Source organism: Stegostoma tigrinum, chromosome 11 (assembly GCF_030684315.1).
Source record: "Stegostoma tigrinum isolate sSteTig4 chromosome 11, sSteTig4.hap1, whole genome shotgun sequence".
Taxonomy (NCBI): Eukaryota; Metazoa; Chordata; class Chondrichthyes; order Orectolobiformes; family Stegostomatidae; genus Stegostoma; species Stegostoma tigrinum.
The window spans coordinates 79375295-79393781 of NC_081364.1; the positions used below are offsets into that span (position 1 = coordinate 79375295).

Below are 18487 nucleotides of genomic sequence, written 5' to 3' on the forward strand. Positions count from 1 at the left end.
CTCTACCCCTTTTCAAACAGGAACGGACTTGGCAGCAGAACTAATTTGTGAACCAACTGTCAGCTTTATTGAGACAAAGTGTGGAGTTCATCTGTTATTAAGTAAACTACAATGACAAACTCAGACAGCTATTTCCAGGTGAATGTAGATTATAATGCTTATGCCAATAACTAGGCAGTAGAGCAGTGAAACAACTTATTGGAGTTTTTGCAGCCTCGGTCTTCAAATTTTTTCTTCTGTCTTGGGCTTTTATCTTCTGATTCTCGTTGCTTTCCATTGCACAGACCTTTCTTGAGAATTTCTTTTCTGCTTGTTCTTTCTTGATTAACCTCCCTCCCTGCCCAATCACAGTTCATATGAACAACACTCACCTCACCACCACGTGATGTTCTTTCTATTCATAATTATTCTCTTCACATCTTAACTGAGGACTCCTAGACCTGTATTTATTACCCTTATTTCACCGCCATTTCTCTATTCGCTGACAGAGCGGTATCAAGTGTATCTTTAGCTTTGAGCTGCAGGAAGCCTTTTCAATCGCGACTTATCAAAAAATAACAAAAGAACTGGGATGTTGTAAATCAGGAACAAAAACAAAGTTACTGGAAAAGCTCAGCAGGTCTAGCAGTAACTGTGAAGGTAAAAAGACAGAGTTAGCGTTTCGGGTGCAGTGCCCCTTCCTCAGCGCGACTTATTAAAGCCCCAGGATCGCTAATGTAACAATCTTTCTCATCCAGTTCTCAGTCTCATTTGTCTCAATATGCAACATTGTGACGACGATCATCAGCTTCTCACAATGCCAACACGAAGCACTGCGCATGCTCCAGCTGACAATGGCGTCGGGGTGATTGATGTCAGCGAGGGGCCAATAGGGGCACAGGAGTGCCGAGCATGACCGGTGGATGTCGCTGCCATTCTAACCAATCAGAATGATGAGGGGGCGGGACCGGTGAAAACCACGTGATCATTCACGAGAGCAGTGCAGAGTCGCTTGGATAATATGAACCGCAGATGCTGGAGAATTCGAGATAACACGGTGCAGAGCTGGATGAAAACAACAGGTCAAGCAGCATCAGAAGAGCGGGAAAGCTGACGTTTCAGGCCTTGATCCATTGCTGAGACCAAGATTTGTGCAATTGAGGTAAGAAAGGGACACGGTAAAGAAAGCAAATCGGCAGGGAAGTGGTATTCGTATGGGTTTGGAAGTTTTAGAAACACTTAGTGCACGTCGAAAAACACACACATTTGAAACTCCCAGACTCACGTTTGCAGAAAACAAATCAATGCCTCAGATGGCGATACGTCCGTGTGGCCGTCACCATCTTTATTGGGGGCAATGATCCGCGGGGCGCATGCGCGACAGCTTCTGGTAGAAAGTGAGAGAAAAAGGTGTGAGGCTGGAGGAACACAGCAAGACAGGCAGCATCAGAGGAGCAGGAAAGCTGGCGTTTTCGGGCCTACACCCTTCAGAAATGGGGGAGGGGAAGGAGATACTGAAATAAACAGGGAGAGAAGGGGAGGCAGGTAAGGAGGAGACAGACAAGTTTAAAGAGGTGGGGATGGAGCAGGTAAAGGTGAGTGTAGGTGGGGACGTAGGGAGGGGATAGGTCAGTCTAGGGAGGACCAACAGGTCAAAGGGGTGGTATGTGGTTAGCAGGTAGGAAATGGGGGTGTGGCTTGAGATGAGAGGAGGGAATAGGTGAGAGGAAGAACAGGTTAGGGAGGTGGCGATGAGCAGTTGTTTATTGCAAACTGAGTGTAGGTGTTCTGTAAAGTGGTCCCCAAGCCTCTGCTTGGTTTCCCCGATGTAGAGGACGCCACAACGGGTACAGCGGATGCAGTATACGACATTAGCACCTGCATTCCCCATACAGATGGCCTAAAAGCCCGATGCTATTTCCTGTTCTGCAGGTCTGACCAGTTGCCCTCCACTGACCCCCTTATGTGCTCAGCTGAACTCGTCCTCACCCTCAACAACCTCTCTATCAACTCCTCCCGCTTCCTACAGACAAAGTGGGTGGCCATGGGTACTTGCATAGACCCAAGCTATGCCAGCCTCTTTGTTGGAACAATCCCTCTTCCGTACATACACTGGCCCTGATCCCCACCTCTTCCTCCAGTACATGGATGACTGTATTGGTGCTGCCTCGTGCTCCCACTAGGAGCTCAAACAGTTCGTCCACTTCACCAACACCTACCACCCCAACCTTAAGTTCACCTGGGCCCCCTCTTGACACCTCTCTCACCTTCCTGGACCTCAGTTTCTGGACGGTTGCCCAAGTTGGAAACAAATGTCCATTTCAAGCCCACCGACTCTCTCAACTACCTAGAATACACCTCCTCCCACCCACTGCCCTGAAAAAAATGTCATCTCCTATTCCCAATTCCTTCACCTCCGACGCATCTGCTCCCAGGATTCCACTCCTGTACATCTGATGTCCTTCCTTTTCAAGGACCGCAACCCAGCGCCCCGACCTCTTTCCTCCCGCAACCCCTCTGCAGTGATGGAGAATGCCCTTGACCGTCTCTCCTGCATTTTTCCACAACTCCTCCTTCGCACACCGTCCCTGCAATAACAACCGAAAAAGAATCTCCCTCATCCTCACGTACCACCCCACCAATCAGCGGATCCAACGCATCATCCTCTGACGTTTCCGCCATCATTAATCCGACCCCAACACCAAAGACATTTACCCCTCCCCACCCGTGCCTGTTTTCCGGAGGGACCACTCTCTCCGTGACTCCCCTGTCCGTTCCACGCTCCCCTCCAGCCCCACCACACCTGGTACTCTTCCCTGCAACCGCAGGAAGTGCTAGACTTGCCCCCACACCACCTCCCTCACCCCCATCCCATGCCCCAAGAAAACTTTCTACATCAAGCAGATGTTCAACTGCACATCTGCCAATGTAGTATACTGCATCCCCTGTACCCGTTGTGGCCCCCTCCAAATTGGGGAAACCAAGCGGAGGCTTGGGGACCGCTTTGCAGAACACCTCCGATCGGTTCACAATAAACAACTGCACTTCCCAGTCGTGAACCATTTCAACTCCCCGTCCCATTCCTCAGACGAAATGCCCATCCTGGGCCACCTGCAGTGCCACAATGATGCCACCCAAGGGTTACAGGAACAGCAGCTCGTATTCTGCCTGGGAGCCCTGCAGCCCAATGGTGTCAATGTGGATTTCACAAGCTTCAAAATCTCCCCTCCCCCAACTGCGTACCAAAACTAGCCCAGGTTGTCCCTGCCTCCGTAACCTGTTCTTCCTGTCTCCTATCCCCTCCTCCCACCTCAAGCTGCACCCCCATTTCCTACCTACTAACCTCATCCCACCCCCCCTGACCTGTCTGTCCTCGCTGGACTGACCTATCACCTCCCTACCTCCCCACCTATACTCACCTTTACCTGCTCCATGCTGGCCTCTTTGACTTGTCCGTCTCCTCTCCACATATCTTCTCTCTCCATCTTTGATCAGTTTCTCCTGTCTCCCTATTTAGTTCAGAAACCTCTTTCCCCTCCCCAATTTCTGATGAAGGGTCGAGGCACGAAACGTCAGCTTTCCTGCTCCTTTGCCTGCTCTGATCATCCAGCTCCACAACTTGTTATCTTGGATTCTCCAGCATCTGCAGTTCCTATTATCTCTTATCCAAGAGAAATGTTTGTTTCTTCTGGATTTCTTCCCCAGAGTTTTGGATCATAGCAGCTCGCACTGCCCTTGCTTGCTTCTGTGCTCCCCGATCACCTTTGTCGGTTTCAAATCTCTTCAGTCTCTAATGATGGATATATTTGATCTCTGTGGTATTTTACTGTTACTTCCTTTTACCTTTTTTGTCAATAAATTTTCCACTGCTGCCCATCCCCTCACCATGTGCTGCTCTCTTAATTTTTGAATGGTGTCTTTCACAGTCAGGAAATATTTTCCCAGAAAGAGAGTACACTTTTCTTCCATTTCAGACCACCAAATTCTACAGCATTTTTATTCTGTCATTCATTTTGCACTTCTGCAACAGTTGCTCTGTTTCTCCTTCCACAGATACCAGCGATCGTTGCCAAAGCCCTGTTGCCTGTGGAGAAGGTGATGTTTGACTTTCGTGTCCTGCTGCAGTTCATATGATGAAGATACTCCCACAATGCGGTCATTTGAGAAGTTACAGATCATTCATCTAGCAATACTGAAGAGCTGATGGTGTATGTCCAAATCAACAAACTATTTGTATTTTTATCATGTTTTATAATTTGATAAAAATATTATCAAGAAACTTCTGACATAAGGCCATATTAGTTCAGGTGAACAAAAAGTAACCAAATTTGCAGTTTTTCCTGACTAGCTTAAGGAAGGAAGGCAAACCTAAGAGGTTTATCATGGGAATTCCAGACCATGTTGCCTGGCAACTGTAGAAACAGCCTCCAATAGTGAAGCAATGATTAAATACGTTATTGGAGTCTGAAACTCAATGAGTTGTCGAAGTATTAAAGGTTGTGTGGTGCAAGGAGATAGGGCTCATCACAGCCAGGAATTAAATCAAGGGTGGGAATTTTTAATTGTTCCTTATAAATAGGAGCCTTTGTGGGTCAAGGAGCACAGCAGTGATGGGTGAACAGGTCTTGGTACAAATGAACTTGTGTGCAGCAGAATTTTAGGTATTCTTGAGGTTGCAGGGACGTTGAATGTGGGAGGCTGACTGACAGTGAATTTGGATAGTTATGTCTCGAGGTAACACAGGAATAGATGAGAGGTTCAGCAGATGAGCTGAAACAAAGGTGTCGTTGTCAGGTCATTGTCACTGAAGTGGAAGTAAGTGGTTTAGGTGCAGGACTCTGCAGTTACCCTCACCTCACCTCAGGATTCAGCTGTTTGTGAATTTGTGGATCAAGTCTGTAATAAGATCAGGAACTGCGTGCCCGCCATGGCCCAAACTGGATGACACTGAGCAGGTTACTGCTGAGTAAGTGCTGCTTAATAGCGCTGTTGACAACACCTTCCATCACTTTACTGATGATAGAGAGTAGACTGCTTGAGGGGAAATTGGTCGGGTTGGATTTGCTGTGTTTTTGTGCTGAACAGACCTGGGCAGTTTTCCAAATTGTCAGTAGATGCCAGTGTTGTAGCAGGACTGAAACAGTTTGGCTTGGAGGCTAGCAAGCTTAGAGCACTAGTCATTGGTACTATTGCCAGAGTGTTGCCAGGGCCTGTAACCTTTGCAGTATTCATCCATTTATTAATATGATTTGAAATGAATCAAATTGGATGAAAACTCACATCTCTGATGTTGCGGACCTCTGCAGAAGGTTGAGATGGAGCATCCAGTTGGCACTTCTGGCTGAAGATTGCTGCAGTCTTGTCTTTTGCATGGATAGGTTGGGGTCCTCTGTCAGTGAGGATGGGGATTTTTGGCATGCTTCCTCCAGTGAGTTGTTTAATTGTTCATCACCATTCACGACTGGGTTTGGCAGAACTGCAGAGCTAACATCTGATCTATTGGTTATGGGGTGGCTCAGCTGTAACTGTTGCTGCTTATGCTATTTGGCATGCAGATAGTCCTGTTGGGCAGTTTTACCAGGTTGGCACCTTATTTGTCGGTATGCCTTGTGCTGCTCTTGGCATGCCCTCCTATACTCTCCATTTAATCAGTGTGGTTCCGCTGGATCAATGGTAATGTTTGAGTGCACAATATGCTGGCCCATGAGGTTACAGATTGTGCCGGAGTAAGTTCTGCTGCTGTTGATGTCCCACAAAGCCTCATAGATATCTGGTTTTGAGTTCCTATATCTGTTCCAAGTCTGTCCCTTTTAGCCCAAGTTCATGCCACTCAACACAATGGAGGGAATTCTCAAGTTTAAGATGAGGCTTTGTCTCCACAAGACTGTGCAGTGGTTGCTGTTATCAATCCTGTCACGGACAGATGCTTCTGCAGCTGGGAAATTCGTGACAATGAGATCTGCTATGTTTTTCCCTTCTGATGGTTGCGTCAGTACCTGCTGCAGTCCCAGCCAGACAGCTTTGACCAGCTTGATTGGTAATCCTGATGCTGAACTACTCCTGATGGTAGACATTGAGTACATTTAGTGTCATTCACACTCACACTGTTTCTCCAAGTGCTATTCAACATGTAGTTTTTTTAATTAAAATTCACTCTTCGGATGTGGAAATCGCTGGCTGGACCAGCATTTATTGCCCATCCCTAATTTCCCTGAAGGCAGTTAAGAGTCAACCACATTGCTGTGGGTTCGGAGTTGCATGTCATGCAGACCAGGTAAGGATGGCAGATTTCCTTCCCCTCCATAAGTGAACCCAGATCATCAGCAATGGTTTCATGGTCATCATTCGACTATTAATTCCAGATCATTATTTAATTCAAATTCCACCGTTTGCCATAGCAGGATTCGAACCCAGGTCCCCAGGATGTTATCTGGGTCTCTGGATAAATAATCTAGCGATAATACTGCTGCTGATTTTATCAACTGAGGGAGAATGGTCCATGGCATTCAGCAGGAGCCATGAGACTTCCAGGCGTCAGAGTCAATGTCGAGTACTCCCAGGTCAGTTACTGTGGTCAGAATAGCACTGTGCTGCCACGTCTGTCCTGTTCCTGGGACAGGCCTTCACTAAGGACAGTGATGGTGGCGTGTGTCACTTGTCTATAAGGTAGATTCTATGCATATGACGCTGTTTCTTGACTAGTCTTTGTGCCATCTCTCCAAATTTTGCCACTCACCCTGAGATATTAGTAAGGAGGAGTTTATGGAGTCGATAGGGCTGATTCTGCAGTTGTCTTTCCTAGGGCCTTAGTAGATGCCAAGTGGTCCACCCAGCTTCATTCCTTTGTTGAGACTTTACAGTCACTTGCAACTGAGTGGCTTGTTGAGGTTGGCAAATTTCTTTCCCTGAAGGACATTAATTTTTTTTCTTTTTCTGCCATTAGCAATGGTTCCTCGGCAACCAGTTGATTCTTAATTCCAGTTTTTTTTATTGAATTCAAATTCCACCATCTGCTAAGATGGGATTCAAACCCAGACTTCTGTTGTACATTTTAGTATTCTGGATAAAAGTTAATTCATCAGGTTTGTTCATTCAGTTTTGAATATCTCTAACACAGGCATTGTTTTTTTGCAAACCATTGTCCATCATCCTGACTCCTCCATCCTCCCCTCCAACAACAAGTGAAGGAGACACATAGAAACTCCATCTCACTAAGATTGAGACAATCCAGATCGGATGCCTCTGCTGCTTCCCTTTCTTCCACGAGCCCACCAAACCAAATTGCCTGGCACGTTGCTCGTTGTTTTAGTCCTAAACTTGCATCTTTCTCCAGTCTCGTGTAAGCCTTATCAGAGTTCGTCTTAATCCGTTGCCCTATTCTCGCTAAACTACGAACATTCTAACTCTCTCTTATTTCTCCTCCCCCTCCTTGCCTCTTCCCCCATGCCAGTTCAGATATTGCCACTTGTTCTGTCTGCTTCTCTTTTCTGGTTAGGTCCTTCTCACCCGTTCTGTTTAAAACCAATATTTGACCTCACTGTCATTGGAAAATCCCACTCCATCTCCCTCTTTCCTGTCTGAAATCCATGTAGTCGATGTCCCTCAAGGATCTATCCTTGGCCCATCCTGTTTCTCACTGACATACTGCCAGGAGGTGAGATCTTGCACAAGCACTGTGTTGGGTTTTGCACATATACTACAATATTCAGATCTAACTCCCCTCCATGTCTCTCCTTTGCTCCACTGTTACTCAATTATAAAACAGCTTATCATGCTTCCACTACTCGATTAGCTGAAATTTCCTCCAATAACACTTTGTGATAGTTAAACACATTGCCTTCAGTTGTTATTACAAATTATTTTTTCTTACTACTGTACTGAATCCATCTCTCTCATTGGGAACTGTCTGAGGCTGAACTGTACCCTTCTCAATATGCTCTCATATCTCCCCTCAACGTGAACATCTTTCCATACATCTTCTCAATCACATGCCAGAAATTTCAACCTCTGAAATGCTCCTTCTCTCCACCTCACTTGTAACTGAAACCCCTTACCCATGTCTGTGTTGCCTTAAATTTGATGATTCCAAAAGAGAACCCTCTATTCTCAGCCTTATCAAGAATCTGCTCCCATGATCGGAAATATCCCCTCATCATTTATGCTGTCAACTCCTGTAAGAATCCTGTATTTTTAATTGGATCATCTCTCATTCTTCTAAAATCTAGTTAGTAGATTCCAAACCTGTTTAGTCTTAGCTTAAAAGATAATCACTCCAAACCGGTGATCATCCTAGTTTATCTTCTCTGAAATACCTCCACTGAAGTGATATATTTGCTTAAGTGGACCAAAAAAGCTTAAACGTTCCTCTAGATGTGGTCTTAACAATTTGTACATTTGTCCTAAGACATGTATTCCAAACTCTTATACTGCAAACATCATGATATAAGGGATAACGTCCCTTTGCCCTTCCCGATTTCCTGTTGCAACTGTGTGCACGCTTTGTATTTCCTGCACAATTATTCCTGAGTCCCTATGTGATGCAGTTTTCCACAGTTTTCACCTTTTAAATCACGCTGTTCTTTGGTCGTCTCCTCAAGAATTAACTTCATAATTTCCCACATTTATTCTCCATTTGCCAACTTGTCACCCATTTATCAATATCTCTCCATAAACTGTAACCCTTACGGAACTTGACTGTTATCCCTTCATGAGATCCTCCCTCATTCTTATAATCTTTTTGTTGGGAGCACTGGGCAAGACGACACGTACATAATTGCTATCTTTTTAAAGGGGCATTCTTTTGAATGACTGGGAGAAGCTCGCAGTCCATTGTTCAGAATCCAGACAACTTGTTCATCAAGCTGTTAGCTTTTCCAGGCCAATGTCTCATTGATGTGGCAGTGCAGCAGCACAGAAGAAAAGGAAGTGAATCCTGCCATCTGCATCTCTCTAAATCTTGGCAGTTCTTTGCCATATGTCAAAGACCTGCAGTTCTGGTCAGTGACGTGAAGTCGCAAGGTGGAAATGCCTAGAAACCCAAATAGATTTCTCCCCGAATCAACGACTGACCTCCAAAAGGGATAATGTGTAATAGGGACAATGACAGTTATCCTCGGCCAGGATGAGGGGATGTTGTGAAATTCTACCCGGACTGAAAGTGATGGATTTCATGAATCTGTGTTCCAGGATAATAGAAGTGGACTTTCAGGTGGGGAACTCAATAATTGTAACACCAAACTCTGACAGATTTACTCAATTCATCAACATCTCAATATTCGCATTGTGTGTGAGTATTGTGTTCCTGCTCATTTCCCATTTGCCGTGTAAAATTTCTCTCTTAAATCACCCCATTCTCTCAATAGATCGTCCCTGAAATTTTCAGTGTGTCCTGTAATCTTTTTTATGATCAGTCTTGTGTACATTTTATCATCCTAGTGGTATTGGCAAAAGAAACACTTTATCAAAGGTCCCCACAAAATCCTTTGTTACATGGAGAACAATCTCCGTTTCCCCATCAACTGATTCCTCAATGTCTGTTTGCTGTCTATAAGGCACTCGTCTGGATTGTGTTGGAACATTTTCCACTTCCCTGCATGAGTACAGCCCCAACACTATTAGAAGTAGTGAACATCCTCCAGATGAAGCACTCTGTCAGAGTGGTGTCCCATCCAACACATTCAACATTCCCGTCTATACCACTGAGGCAAAGTGGCATCACTGCCAAAGGTAAAGTCACCATTGTCCTACCTGACCATAGGGCTGGTTTAACCTGAAGATTACCACGCCCCAGGCGAGGGGGGAGAGGTTGAGAAGGAGAGTCCGTCTGTTATAGGTGGATATTCTCAATATGTACCAACAACACCCAGGTCACATGAAAGAATAATGTTAAAAAAAAGCCATGCAACTAAAAACCCTCTTCCTACAAACCATTCTGTTAAATTTCCTCTGCCCCCTATCCGGGACCCTCCCGTCCTTCACAGTGTGTGGGGGATCTTTGGTTTGCACAGACTCAGCTCGTCTCTGTTCCAGTCTGTGATGTCAACATGCTGTGACAATGGCACTGAACCTCACTGTCTCGGACGCCTCACATAGAAAGATGCCAAACAATATTTTAAGACATTTCAGAAAATGAGGTATTAAAATAAATGATTCATGATTACCTCACTTTTTGACAAAAAACATTGAGCACAGAGATGAAGTGGTTTACCAAGAAATTCTGGAGCTTGAATCCCAGGAAATTGCAAGTGCCACCATCAAGTGGAAGAATAAAAATGGGATCTGACGAAGGGTCTAGGCCCGAAACGTCACCTTTTGTGCTCCTGAGATGCTGCTTGGCCTGCTGTGTTCATCCAGCTTCACACTTTGTTATCATAAGGACTGTATTAGAGGAAAGCACAATTTTGCTCCCAATTAGCAAGTTTTTCCTGAATCACATGTGATCTAACTTTACTCATCAGTCAACCATGTGGAACTCTGTCAAAGGCTTCACTCTCATTCTAGAGGTGCTGCAAATCTGATCCAATCCCCCTGCCATTTGTCCACCGCCCTCTTGATCATGCCTTGAAAAGTTAATAAATGTGAGACATTGTATTTTGGTAAAATGAACAAGTGTAGGACACTCACAATTGATGGTTACACCCAGGATAGTGTTGTGGAACAGAGAAATGCTGAGATTCAGGTACATACTTCTTTGAAGTTTATGGAGACAGGTAGACAGGGTGGTTAATAAGTTGTTTCGCACACTTGCCTTCATTGCTCAACCTTTGGAGTCTCGGAGTTGGGATGCTATGTTTAGATTGTACCGGACATGGTGAAGCTTCATGTGAGGTATTGTGTGCAGTTCTGGTCACCCTGTTACAGGAAGCATGTTATTATTAAACTGGAGACAGGTCAGAAAAGATTTGCTGGGATGTTGCCAGGAATGAAGGGTTTATTATTAAAATAGACTGCCAAAGCTAGGACTTTCCTCACTGGAGCATAGGAGATTAAGGGGTGACCTTACAGAGTCTTTTAAAATCATGAGGGCACAGATTATGTGAATATTAAGGGCTTTTTTTCCCTAGGTTGGGAATTTCAAGACAAGGGGACATATGTGTAGGATGAGAGGAGAAAGACACATTTAAAAAAAAACGTGAGGCTGACATAGTAAATAAGTATTTCACATGAGTATTTACTGCAGAGAAGGATATGGAAGCTAGAGAGCTTGGAGACATAAATAATGAGTCGTGAAAAATGTCCATATTACAGTGGTCTAGGTGCTGTACGTCTTAAACTGCATAAAGGTGGATAGGTCCCTGGCACCTGATCAGGTGTTACCCACAAACTCTGGGAGAAGCTGGGGAAGTAATTGCTGGCCCCTTGCTGAGGTATTTGTATCACTGACACGACTGAGGTGCCAGAAGGCCGTGTGGCTAACGTGGTGCCATTCTTTAAGGAAAAGCCAGAGGACCATCGACCGTTGAACCTGATGTCAGTGGTGGGTAAATTGTTGGAGGGGATTCTGAGGGACAGGATTTGCATGTGTTTAGAGAAGCAAAGACTGATTAGGGATGGTCAACATGGCTTTGTGAGTAGGAAATCTTGTCTCACTAACTTGACTGAGTTTTTTGAAGAAGTGACAAAGAAGATTGAAGAAGGCAAAGCAGTGGACATTGTCTATGTGGACTTCAGCAAGGCATTCACCAAAGCTCCACATGATAGACTGGTTAGCAAGATTAGATCAAATGGAATCCAGGGAGAGTTAGCTACTTGAAACAAAATTGACATGAAGGTAGGAGACAGGATCGTTGTGGGGGGCGGGGGGGGTTGTCTATTTTTTCAGTCTAGAGAACTATGAACAGCAGTGTGCTACAAGGATCGGTGCTGGTTCGACCGCTTTTTGTCATTGATACAAATCATGTGGAATGAATATTGGAGGAATGGTTAGTAAGTGTGCAGATGACACAAATTGTTGCAGTAAACGGCAAAGATGTTTGCCTCCAAGTACAATGGGAACTTAATCAGATGGGTCGATGGGCCAAGGAGTGCCAGAAATCAGTTTAGTTTGGATAAATGGGAGCGATTGCATTATGGTAATGAAAATCAGGGCAGGGCTTAAACTGTTAAGGATAAGGCCCTGGGGACTGTTACAGAACAGAGACTCCTTGGGGTGCAGGTGCACAGTTCCTTGAAGGTGGATGGCAGGTACAGAAGGTAGTGAAGATGATATTTGCTCTGCTTGCATTTACTGGTCAGTGCGTTGAGTGTAGGAGTTGGGAGGTCATGTTATAGGCTGAACAAGGCTTTGATTATGCTGCTTTTGGAATACTGTTCGGTTCTGGTCTCCCTGCTATAGGAATGATGCTGTTAAACTTGGCAGGGTGCAGAAACGATTTACAAGGATGTTGCAAGAGGTGGAAATTTTGAGCTGTCGGGAGATGCTGAATACGCTATGGCTATTTTCCCTGGAGCATTGAAGGCTGAGAGGTGTCCTTTATAGCAATGAATAAAATTATTTTGGGCATAGGGTGAGTGGCCAGTTTAAGCTGAGAGGGAAAGTTTTTTTTTAAAGGGAAAGTTGGTGGTGCCTGTGTAGAATGAGCTGCTAGAGGAACTGGTGGAAGCTGGGACAATTATGACATTTAAGAGGCATCTGGATTTGTATGTGAATAGGGAGGGTTGAGAGGAATATAGGTCAAATGCTTGCAAATGGGATTAGAATAATTTAGGATATCTGGTCAGCATGGACAACTGGGATCAAAGGGATTGTGTCGTGCTGTACAACTCTGACTAAGCATTTTTTGTTTTCATTTCAGATTTCCACAATTTTACTTCTGCACTGTTCTTAGTCTTTCAGAGGGTTCGAAGGGTTGAGTTACAGATCTATACAATGCCTGTCCTTCCTCCCTGGCTCTCCCACCTCTCTTTCGGGAGTTTTGTGCAAACACTGACTGGATCCCTGACCTGGAGGATCTTTATTTATGAATTTGTTCTAATGATAATCCAGCATATTCCCCAAGTATCGCTCCACAAATGTCCAGAGGATTTCTCAGTTTCACAATCTGTGTGTGTTCTTCTGGTTCCTCGCTCACTGCACTTGCTTTCTGTTTGAAAGCTCAGTCTACAGTTGGAGAATTCAAACAGGAACATATCCAGATCTAACACTCACTTTGTTCATCACAACTCAATTACCTCAGGATTTTGAACACTGAAGGAAAAAGCAGCACTCACAGTGGGGAGAAATGCACATGGTCTGTGAAGATTCATCTGAAATGTCCTTACACCAGCTCAGTGACACTGGGGAGAGACCATTCACCTGCTCTAAATGTGGGAAGGCATTCACTCAGTCATCCAAACTGTTAACACACCCGTGGTTCACAAAGAAGCACAGTTGAAGGATTTTGCTGTCACTCTCTCACTATCAAATGAACCATGGTTTTGGGCTGTTTGTACTGATGTTACTGATCCCTGCTCAATTAAAGGTACTGGTATTGTGGATAAAATAATAATATCAGTTGTATATCTGTAAGTTAGAGCTTGGAAATAGTCACGTTGTCATGACACATCGACACATTCACACTGACGAAAGACTATCCACCCGCACGGTATGTGAAAAGGGATTTCCTGGTTCATCAGGACTGGTTAACTATCAGCAAATTTATGAGTAACTGTTAGGTTGGTTTTTGATTCTGCTGCTAGCTATATCCAAACCATGTTTTTTGGGCTTGTTTCTGGAGACCACAGGATTCCCTCCGGTGTGGAAGCAGACCATTTATCCCATCAAGTCCACTCTGAGCTTACGAAGCGTGTCCGACCCAGACCCTGCCTGCGTGGGTTTCCTCCAGGTGCTCCAGTTTCCTCCCACAGTCCAAAAAATGTGCAAATTGGGTAGATTGACAATGCTAAATTGCCCCTAGTGTCACGGGTGCAAAATGCAGGGACAGAGTAGGGTGAGAGACTGGGTGGGATGCTCTTTGGAGGGTTTGTGTGGACTCAATGGACTGAATGGCCATCTTCCACACTGTAGGAATTCTATGATGATCCCGATGGCTCTTTATTTGTTAGTTATGCCTGGTCAATACGTCTGCACACCTTTACAATTACAGATTCTCTTGCTCTCCACAGACACGTTTCAATTTTTAATAGATAGTTGTTTATTGGAAACAATGCAATCTTTCCTTTTGATTTTTATCCACAGCAGGCCAAGTAGCACTGAAGGAGCAGGAAGTCTAACATCTCAGGCTGAGGCACCCTTCTTCAAGTTTTGATCCAGCTGCTTTTAAAATTGGTTTAATGAGAGTGCAACATTCCTGGAAACACTGCAATACCAGGATGATGCATGGAGCGGACAGAGCAAGCCCCTGGTCCAACTCCCTGCTCCAAAAGTCTGTTTAACATAGGGCCCTTAAGTAAACAACACATCAGACATTAAAGCTGATAAGAACAGATAGACTACAATCAATGTGTACTAAGAGGCCAAGAAGCAATGCCAGTCTAATCCTGGATTACCTTGGGTCCTAGTTCCCTTCCATATTTTCCATCAGCGTTACTGTATGCGAAGGCTTGTAAATCACTGCTGACAGTTTTACTGTTGTTCCCATACTCCTGGGCTTCCTAACTGGGGCAAACAAACAGTCAGTTTACACCAGTACTTTTTCAAGACCTTTTCTATAATACTCTTCGGAGTGAATGTACATCATCGGAAATGTACCAATCAGATGAGATAGAGCAAAGCTGACGTCACTAACAAGCCTCATCAACCAGCTCCGTGACGAGCAGAGGGTCAGTGAGATTGCAGCAACAATCGGTACAGAACCACACACTCAAAGAATGTCCCAGCACAGAGGAAGGTGCTTCAGCCTGTCACTGTCTGCATCAGCTGTCTGTACGGGTAAATTCGCCAGTCCTTCGCGATGCCCTGTAAATCTCTCATCATTCAACTCTCTCTCCTGAGGGCCATAAATGATTCTGCTTCCAGCGCCCTCTCAGGCAGTGCACAGCGGGCAGGAACCACTCGCTGAAGACGGTGCGTCTACCTCCCTTGATAAACGTGACTCATCATTGCAAAGAAAGTGAATCACCACCCCCTCCCTCCAAACCCATCTCACCCCGTCGGTTTCTTTGAAATGTGTAACTGCCTGCAGTGTCAATGTGCCTGCAGTTGTAAAAGGGTCTGATTTTGTGCCGTTCTATTCTGCGCACTAAACAAACTGAACTGTTAGCAAAGCAATAAATGCCTGCCTCTTCCCAAATCACATCAAATACTAGAAAACAAATTCTATTTCTAATCGAGTAATATCCCTTTCAGGAAGTACTGGGTCACAATTATAAACACAATTTCTTAGACTAATCCATCTGACCCGGAATATATGAACTCTGATCCCCAAACCACTCCAACATCCGGAACATCATTCCCCTCCCTTCGTGGAAATGAACAGCGTGATGGTGGATATTAAGCCAGTACATTGAATAAGTCACAAATGGTTTGGCTTTGACTCCATACATTCCAATTACAATCTGCTAATTTAGAATTGCAAATTAAGAGCTGTAGAGATATAAAGGATGCAAACAGACTACTTGCTGCAACTTGTCTATTCGAACCAGATATCCTCAATTATTTTAGTCCCATTTGCCAGCATTTGGCCCCTATCCCTCTGTCCCCTTCCTATTCATTTCCCAATCCTGATGCTGTTTAAGAGCTGTGACTGTACCACCTCCTTCATACATGCAGCATTCTCCACAAGTAAAACTGTCCCTCAGGCCCCTTTTAATCTTTCACCTCTCAATTTAAACCCATGCTCTCAGGTTTGGATTCCTTTCCCTGAGGAAAATACATTGAAAATTCACCCCATCCAAGCCCCTCATGATTTTATAAACCTCTGTAAGATCATGCCTCAGCCTATGACGTTCCAGGGAATCAGCCCCGGCCTATTCAGCCTCCACTCCCTGTAGCTCGAACCATTCAATCCAAGCACCATCCTTGAAAATCTTTTTTTTTCTGAAACCTTTCAGTTTAACAACTTTCTTGTAGCAGGGGTATTATAACTGAGTGCCACTTTTAGAATACTGCAATGTTCTGTACATCTGCATCGTAACGCCGAAACTCCTATACTCAATACATTGATCAATAAAAGCAAGCATGCCAAATGCCTTCTTCACCACCCTGTCTAACTGTGACTCCGGTTTCAAGGAACTATGCATCTGCACCCTAATGTCTCTGTTTGGTGACACTCTACAAAGTCTGACCATTAACTTATAAGGCCTGCCCTAGTTTGCCTTACCAAATCGCATCACCTCACATTTATCTGAACTCTATCTGCCACTCATTGGCCCATCTGATCAAGGTCCCATTTTACTCTGAGATAACATTCTTCACTGTCCACAACAACATGAATTTTGGGGCCATGTGCAAACTTACTAACGATCCCTCCTGTGCTTCCATCTGAATGATTTATATAAAGTTATGGATAAGCAGTGTCCCAGGACTGATTCTTGTGACACACCACAGGTCTCCAGTCAGAAATATAACACTCTGCCATCACTCTGTGCCTCCTGCCTTCAAGCCAGTCTTGGATCCAAACCACGAGCTTCCACTGGATTCCATGTGATCTAACCAGTCTCCCATGAGGAACCTTTTCAAACACCTTTCTGAAGTCCATCCAAACAATGTTTACCCTCTCTGCCTTCATCAACCTTCTTTGTCACCTCTGCAAAATACTCAAGTTAGTGGGACATGATGAACATCACACCAACACCACAGTCAGATGACTGGGAACAGCACGTGGAGCAAAATGTGTACATGAGATAAGAAAGTGTGGAGCTGGATGAACACAGCAGGCCAAACAGCCCACAGCCAGCAGCCCCAGAGCACACAGCCATGCTGAGCCCTGCCGAATTTTCACCATCCCCCAGACCTCCCACTGACTGAGGTCAAACGGTTAGTCCTCAGTCAGGGGCGCACCTTTGTTCCCATTCATCCACAAATGGCAGTCACGTTAGGACATTGAGCAGCTTTTTTTTTCTGCCACCTTTGCCTCTCCAGCTATCTTCTCCTCTATCCATCTTTGATCACCTCTCCCTCTCTCCCTATTATTTCAGAGCCCTCTCCCCATCCCCCTTTTCTGATGAAGTGACTAGGCCTGAAACATCAGCTTTTGTGCTCCTAAGCTGCTACTTGGCCTTTTGTGTTCATCCAGCTCCACACTTTGTTATCTCGGATTCGCCAGCATCAGCAGTTCCTATTATCTCTGATACAAAATGTGTACATTACTGGTTAAAAATAGTGAAATAATTTCATTGTCTTCAACTTTAAAATCAAATGTTGGAGTCTGCAGCTCAATTGATATCAGAAGCACTGGGGTGAGAGGAAACCCTCAGTTCAGGAAATGTCCATGAATTGGGGTGATGTCACTGACCAGGCGCCTGTGTGTGATAACATCACCCACTTGAACACGGAGCATTCGGGTCTGCACAAACAGACGGTGTGCACGAAGGATGTGAGGGTCTGTGGAGTGATTGAAAGGAGATTGATCAGAATGATTCAGGAACTGAGGGATATTAGTTGTCAGGTCAGGTTGGAGAAACTGAAGTTTTTCTGCACAAAGCGAAGGAGACTGATGATCTTTGACAAAAGTGTCTGGGTCTATGTTACTCCTGAACATTCCAGATGTCCTCTTTTTTCAAAAACCGCAACTTCCCCTCCACAGTGATCAAAAAAGCCCTCGACCGTGTCTCCCGCATTTCCTGCAACTCATCCCTCTCGCCCACTATTCGCAATAATAACCAAAACAGAATACCCCCTTGTCCTCATGTACCACCCGACCAATGTCCAAATCCAACACATCATCCTCCAACATTTCCGCTATCTGCAATCCAACCCCACCACCAAAAACATTTTTCTGTTCCTACCCTTATCTGCTTTCCGGAAGGACCACTCTCTCCGTGACTCCCTTGTCCGCTCCACACTCCCACCCAGCCCCACCACCCCGGCACTTTTCCCTACAACCGAAGCAAGTGCCATACCTGCCCCTGTATCTCCCCTTCACACCCATCGCAGGCCCGAGGAAGACTTTTCACATCAAACAGATGTTCACCTGCACATCTGACAATGTTATATACTGTATCCGATGTTCCCATTGTGGCCTCCACTACATCGGGGAAACCAAACGGAGGCTTGGGGACCGCTTTGCGGAACACCTACGCTCTGTTCGCAACAAACAGCTACACCTCCCAGTCGCAAACCATTTCAATTCCCACCCCATACCCCCCAACTCATCGGATGGCATGTCCCCTGGGCATTCTGCATTGGCACAATTATGCCACCTGAAAGATGCAGGAACAGCATCTCATATTTTGCTTGGGAACTCTGCAGCCCACGGGTATCAATGTGGATTTCATAAGCTTCAAAACTCCCCTCCCTCGCCCACATGCCAAAACCAGCCCAGCTAGTCCCCGCCTCCCTAACCATTCCCCCATCTCAAGCCCCACCCCCATTCCCTATGCCCTATCCTCACCCCACACCCCCCACCCC

At 45.2% G+C, this 18487-nt stretch overlaps 1 long non-coding RNA gene and 1 other non-coding gene across 2 annotated transcripts; one reads left to right on the forward strand and one right to left on the reverse strand.

Moving 5' to 3' along the window:
* Window positions 1-965: 965 nt before the first annotated feature.
* Window positions 966-14076, forward strand: LOC132210234 (uncharacterized). The gene is made up of 3 exons (XR_009446464.1): window positions 966-1141; window positions 4033-4187; window positions 12774-14076. It is a non-coding gene; the product is annotated as an uncharacterized LOC132210234 (long non-coding RNA).
* A 175-nt stretch (window positions 14077-14251) lies between these two features.
* On the reverse strand, window positions 14252-14445 carry LOC132210264 (U2 spliceosomal RNA). Its single transcript, XR_009446511.1, has one exon. It is a non-coding gene; the product is annotated as a U2 spliceosomal RNA (small nuclear RNA).
* Window positions 14446-18487: the final 4042 nt, after the last annotated feature.